Below are 7407 nucleotides of genomic sequence, written 5' to 3' on the forward strand. Positions count from 1 at the left end.
GTTTTGGTGACAAGATATTGCTGTCACTATCTCCTGGTCTCAGCCTTTTTTGTAGACCCTCTTCCTCTGATCAGCCATTAAGGTACCTGTTGGGCAGGACAACCATCTGCCTGGTAGCTGGAAGAATTCAACCGCTGCCTCCTTTCAGAGAGAGCCTGACTATCACCTTCTTGTACCCAGACCTTTAGCCCAAGGTGACGCTGGCATGGCAGTACAGGCTCAAGATATCATGTCTGAGTCAAGGAGTTAAAGACGGTGTTTTGGTTTGCTAATGCTGCCGGTAGGCGAAACATCAGAAATGGATTGGCTTTTATAAAACAGGTTTTATTAGATTACAAAGTTACAATTCTAAGGCCATAAAAGCATCCAAACCAAGGCATCAACAATAGGGTAACTTCACCGAAAAACGGCCAATGGCATCTGGAATACCTCCGACGGCTGGGAAGGCACGTGGCTGGTGTCTTCTTCCTTTGTTCACAGGTTGTGTTTCAAAATGGCATTCTCCAAAATGTTGTTCTTGGGGCATTTTGTCCTCTCTTAGCTCCTCTGGAGCAAACTCTCGGCTAGTATCTCTAAAGCATCAGCAAAAGTCTGCTTTCAACGGCCATTCTCAAAATGTCTCTCTCAGCTGCAGCAGTCTGGGCCTGTGATGGCTCTTTTTAAATGACTCCAGTAAACTAATCAAGATCTATCCTGAATGGGTGGGTTCAAATCTCCATGGAAACTTTCAATCAAGAGGTCACACCCTAATCAAAAAGATTAATCAATCTGCCCCAACAAGATTGCATTAAAGAATATGGCTTTTTCTGGGGGACATAATATATGCAAACCAACATAGATGGCTTCCCACATAATGCTGAGTGAAATAAGTCAGACCCAAAAGGAGAGATACTGTATGTTATCACTAATATGAACTCCCTGAACAATATAAAATCAGTGCCTTATAATGTAGAATATAGGGGAACTAGAGACAGTCAAAAGTTAGTGAAGGGGGAATGATTACCTACCATGAGCAGACATGTTAATGAGGGTGAACTTAAAGGCATGGGAATGGACAGAGATGATGATAGTTCGTTAATGGGATTATAAGTATCAGTGCCACCTTGAAGGCGAATATGATTGAAAGGGGTTGTTTAAAGGCATGTATCCCACAGATTAGCACTACAAATATAAATAAGTGCTTACATGATCTACTTCTATAGTACAACACTGGTACAAAGAGTTACAAACAGAATTTTATAGACTATATTTAATAGTAATACCTAACCAGTACCACACTAATACTAGGGATAAGTAACTAGGGGCTGATAAGAGCTTTAGGGTGTTTTGGGTTATGTTAATTGTTTAAAATTGAAAGTGAAGATGATTGTACAACTAAGTGAAGATAATGTGAGACACTGATTGTTTATCTTGGACAGAATATATTATTATGTGAAATTAGGAACCCACTACTTAATAATTCAAGCCCTTGATTTTGAGGCTTCCTCTAGTGAAACTTATGGCTGTAAAGGGGAGGCTAAGCCTACCTATAATTATACCTATGAGTCATTTCAGAGAACCTTTTGTTGCTCAGATGTGGCCTTTCTCTAAGCCCAACTCTGCAAATAAATTCATTACCCTCCCCACTATGTGGGACATGACTCCCAGGAGAATGAATCTCCTTGTCAATATGGGACACAATGCCCAGGAATAAGCCTGGCCTTGGCATCAAGGGATTGAGAATGCCTTTTTGACCAAAAGGGGGGTGGGGGAAGGAAAGGTAACAAAAGAAGGTTTCAGTGGCTAAGAGATTTCAGATAGAGTTGAGAGGCTATCTTGGAAGTTTACTCTTATGCAAGCTTCAGCTAGATATTCCAATGGCCATAGTAAGGCAAGCCTTAACCAAAAGTAGTCCCGAAATACCTAGGTCCCTATCTGAGACTCTATAAAAAGGTTCACTAAATTTACTTTTCAGAAACTTAAACCCCACAGTGTTCCTATGCCAGGTAAGTCCCCAAACCCAGAGTCAACAGCCTCTCCAAGAATATCAACTGGATGCATCCTCCCGCTCCTCCCTTTTTCAATAAAAATAAGTTAGGGTGGTCACTGCCCAGATATCCCTGAAGATTGAGAAAGTGATCAAAGGAGAGAGAGGGGTAGCAACTTACAAGATAAGATTTAAAAAAGGATTACAAATACTGAATCTTTAAAAGTTTCTGGGGTACTAGAATAACTAGAAGGAAATAACTGACATGGTGAAACTGGAATACATACATAACATGCTTTGAAATTTGCTCTATAGCTGCTTGTTAAATTGTACTTTGAAAGCTATCACATTATGTTATACTTCACGATAAGGAAATAACTGAAATTGTGGAACTGTAACCCATAACATTCTTTGAAATTTGCTAACTACTTGTTAAATGGTACTTTCAAAGTTATCACTTTTCTGTATATTATATTTCACAATTTAAAAATGTTAAAAAAATGAAAAAATAAAAATTATTTTAAAAATATGTGTAATGTATGGTGGTGATGGTAGGACAACATTGTGAATGTCATTAACACCACTAATTATACAATGGAAATATTATGTTGTATATATGTTACCACAACAAACATTTAAAAAAATAATAAATGTAAAAAAAAAAAAAAAATAAAAATAAAGACGGCTTCTTACAAATGGGGGTAGAGCTTCTCAAGGCCAAGGTGCAGGGCCAACTAGCCTCTTCACACACACAATATATAATGCCAAGGGCACTATCTCAAGGAAGGGCTAAGCAAGAAGGAAGAAAGGAAGTGCTGTACTGATCGAAAGAAACTCAATACAGTGCTATAGAGCAAAAATGGTGTCTATACTATCAGAGCTTACACCATAGTTCAGAGACTCACACAAGAAGACAATGAGAAAACACTGCAAAACAGCAAACAATCATACACCAACTTGTGTGGAAAAGGCTATATATGCTATTGGTGTTCAAAGAAAGAAGCCCTTAGAGTAAACTTACCCAGTGAGAGAAGACACAAGAGCAGAACTGGAACCAACCCCTTATGGTCTCATTTCTAACCCCAAGTAGGCAAAGGTTAACTAAAAATTGAGTCCTGGACTAAGGAGAAAAGATTTCAGTGAAGAGGGTCAAAATTCTCTTGCTCTTCTTTCATCTCAAGAAGTAACTGGAACAACAAAAGTGAAACGTTCAAACAAAGTTGAGGTGAAGCCAGGGGAAAAAAAGAGATGGTGTAATCTCCCTTAGATACTGGCTCTGCTCTGGGTCAGAGGGAAAATGAGTAAGAATTTGGAATGGTTCTAGTGATTCTTGACATTCTGTTTTCCAGCTCAAACACCAGACAGACCAGATAAGAGATTTGGAGCCAAAGCCCAGCTAGTAATAAACAATATGGATATGCCTGCAGAGTCCTCTAACTGGAAGTTGAATGGGATAGAGGTCCAACAGGTGGAAGCAATGGCATCTCACTTCTAGTATTTCAAGATATACCAACAACAAACACCTTAAATCTTTATAGCATCTTACAACTCTCAAGTCCTCATTTGAGGTAGGCATATTAGACAATTCTAATTTTACAGATTTCAAAGGCATTTGGGAAGTTAAGTGAATGACTGATGAATGAACACCTGGGCCTAGAAGCAAAGTCCTTAAATATTCAATCTGGCACTTCACTCATTCTATTAATTTGCCCCTTCAGAGGATAATGTTCCAAAGACCCTGATCTGAGTAGGCCTTCTAAGTACCCCAAACAAAGCTCCTCACAAAAAGAAATGTGCCCTGACACAGAAGTTCCACTCTGGGCTCATAGGCTTGAGAGATCCTTAGACAAACTGATCTCCAAACCCAGGTGAGGTTAAAACACTAAAATTCGAGAAAGTGGGAGACAATTGATTTAAACTGTTTCCCAGGGAACAACTGATCTGGTCCTAAAACTATTCTCAAAATCCTTTTGAAATAAACCAAAGTTGTAGGATTCACTAGGCCATCACTTTTTTAAAGCTTTGATCCCAGCAGTCTCCAGCTTTAAGGAAAACAAAAAAAGTCTGTGGCTGTGCCTAGAGACTTTGATTAAATTCATATAGCCCGAGGGCATGGGCCTCAGTTTTTATTTTTCGTTTGTTTGTTTTTAATCTTTTGTATGTGGTAAAACACATAAAAACATAAAATTTACCATCTGATCATTTCGAAGTGTACAACTTTCTGGCTTTAAATACATTAATGATGTTGTACAACCATCATCACCATCTAGTTTCAGAACTTTTTCATCAACCCCATGTCAGTTAAGCAGTTTCTTCCCATTTTCCTCTCTCCCCAGACCCTGACAACCACTAATCTACTTTGTTTTTATAGATTTAACTATTCTGAACAGTTCATGTAAATGGAGTTAAACAATATGTCACCTTTGTATCTGGCCTCTTTCATTTAGCATAATGCTTTGGAGGTTCATCCATGTTGTAGCACGTATCAGTACTTCATTCCTTTTTATGGCCAAGAAATATTCCATTATATGTATATACATTTTGTTTAACCCTCATTGACAGACATTTTGGTTGTTTACACCTTCTGGCTATTGGAATGCTGCTGCTTTGAACACTGGTGTACAAATACCTGTTTGAGTCCGTTTTCAATTCTTTGGGGTATACACCCAGGAATGGAATTGCTGGATAAAATGGGAATTCTGCTTAACTTAATTAACCACCAAATGGTTTTCTATAATGGTTGTACCACTTTACATTTCCATCAGCAATGTATGAGGTTTCCAATTTCTCCACATCTTCTTCAACACTTAGTTTGTTTTTTTGACTATCCTAGAAGATATGAAAGCGGTATCTCATTGTGGTTTTAATTGGCATTTCCCTAATGATTAATGACGTTGAGCATCTTTCCACATGCCTTTTGGCCATTTGTATATTTTCCATGGAAAAATGTCTATTTTAGTTGTTCTGGTTTGCCAATGCTGCCTTTATGCAAAATACCAGAAATGGATTCGCTTTTATAAAGGGGGTTTATTTGATTACAAAGTTACAGTCTGAAGGTCATTAAGTGTCCAAGGTAAGGCATCAACAATAGGGTACCTTCACTGAAGGATGGCAGATGGCGGATGGCATTTAAAAACCTGTTAGCTGGGAAGGCATGTGGTTGGCATCTGCTTGCTCCCAGGTTGCATTTCAAAATGGCATTCTCCAAAATGTCAATGTCAGCTTCCAATGGCCATCTTCAAAATGTATCCCTCAGCTGTAGCTCCTGTCTGAGCTTTTACAGGGCTCCAGTGAACTAATCATGGCCCATGCTGAATGGGCAGGGCCACATCTCCATGGAAACATTCAATCAGAGGTCACACCCTAACCAAAGGTGTCACTCACGTTTGGGTGGGTCATATCTCCATGGAAACAACCTAATCCAAAGGTTCCAACCTAATCAACACTAATACATCTGCCTTCAAAAGACTGCATCAAAGACATGGAGTTTTGGGGGACATAATACATCCAAATTGTCACACAGTGTCTTTCTTTGTTGAGTTGTGAGAGTTCTTCATATATTCTGGATACTAGACCCTTATTGGATACAAGATTTGGAAATATTTCCCCCCATTCTGTTTTGTCTTTTCACTCTTGATATCAGAATCCTTTGCCAAATACAAAGACGTGAAGAGTTACCCTATGTTTTCTGTAAGAGTTTTATAGCTTGGGCTCTTATATTTAGGTCATTGATCCATTTTGAGTTAACTGTTAAATATAGCCTGAGGTAAGGGTCCAACTTCATTTTTCTGCATGTGGATATCCAGTTGTCCCAGCATCATTTGTCGAAGAGACTATTCTTTCCCCATTAAATGGTCTTGGCATCTTTATCAAAAACCAACTGACCTTTTAAGTATGGTTTAAGAAGTTCCCCACTTTAATGTGCAACCAGGAGAACTTTATGTGGAAAGTTCTGAATAAAGGCTAAATTCAGATTTTAGGTGATGGAAAGCTATTGCAGGTTTTTGCACAACGGAAACACGATGATGGCTGACATGTGGGAAGCTTCTGATCATACAGTGCAGAACAGACCAGAATGAAGAAACACTGAAAACAAAGGGACCCAGTAAAAGACTTTCTGTAGTCCAATTAAGGGATAATAAAGTCCTGAACAAAGTGTTAGCCTTGGGAATGGAAAGAAGGGGACACAATCTTCTGGAAAGTATAGGACTGGGCAATTTCAGGACTGTTTAAGGCAAGATGGAATGGTCCAGGCTGCCTCTAGGGCCACAGCAAGGAAAGGAGGGGGTAGGTGACTGGGGAGGCATTCTTCCCTCTGCCCACACCCACTTGTCCCCATATTTGACGTACACCAAAAACTGCAGAAGAAAGAATTTCTTATATCTTGAGAGTTAAGAACCTAAGAGAAGGAAAAGAATATAGAGACTTGGTTCTCTGAGGAGAAAAGTTCAAAGACCACAAACTTAAGCAATAAAGACCAAAGAGATTCAGGACACAAAATTTACAGTGAAGCCAAACTTCATGCAGTCACAATTTTTTCTCCCTACACATTTCTGACATAGTAAGGAACTGTCATTCTTCTCCTATACAAGGTTATTTACTCTTCTGCCCTCACCTGAAGTGTCACAAACACCACCATTACTTCTACACTACATTTGAATACTAGGCTCAGCTCATATAAAGAAAAATACAGAATCAGTTGGAGCTTCAAACATCTTCCTAGATATTGCCTGAGTCAGAAAAGAACAAAATAAAATGGAGAAAACAGGCTGAGGACAGCGGGCTGAGATGAATGCCAGAGGACTTGGAGCTCAGTTAAGGGACAGTATTCCAGTTACTGAACATTCATCAACTGGACATTTTGAAAGTCAAGATCTTCTTCAGAAAGGTTTTCCTTGTGTGTAAAATGAACTTTTGCCCAGTCATCCTCTTGAATTATCAAAAAAGAATTTCCAGCTCAACCAAGATAAAATTAATTTTTCCACAAAGAGAAACAACCAAGGTCTGTTTGCTCCACTAAAATTACAGATGGAATTCAAGGCAATGCAGCAGGCTCAACAGCTTCCATTTCTTCCAAGCTCAAACCTTTCATTGGATATTTTGAGGGGTAGTGATGACACTATTGGATTTGAAGATGTTCTTAATGATCCATCACAAAGTAAAGTAATGGGAAAACCACACTTGATGCTTGAAGATAAACTTGGTTTACTATAACATAGTTGTGCTGTTAGTGAAAATAGAGTGACTACATCTTGTTTAAGGTTGTCTTTTTACCATAATTTGATGAACACAACATTAAAAACACCAACACAAGAATTTTTGCCTAAATAGTATCAGTGATCATTTGTAATAATTTGGTTCTGTGACAACTGAAAATACTAAAGGGAGATGATTTCAAAACTAATTTACATTAAAACAGTGGCCTTCTAAGTCTTTAAAAA

The 7407-nt window shown here is 38.6% G+C and overlaps 1 pseudogene; it reads left to right on the forward strand.

Annotated features, from left to right (window-relative positions):
- The first annotated feature begins 6754 nt into the window (after positions 1 to 6754).
- Positions 6755 to 7180, forward strand: LOC119512589 (annotated as a pseudogene).
- The last annotated feature ends 227 nt before the right edge of the window (positions 7181 to 7407 follow it).

The sequence above is a fragment of the Choloepus didactylus genome, chromosome 17, assembly GCF_015220235.1.
Source record: "Choloepus didactylus isolate mChoDid1 chromosome 17, mChoDid1.pri, whole genome shotgun sequence".
Classification (NCBI taxonomy): Eukaryota; Metazoa; Chordata; class Mammalia; order Pilosa; family Megalonychidae; genus Choloepus; species Choloepus didactylus.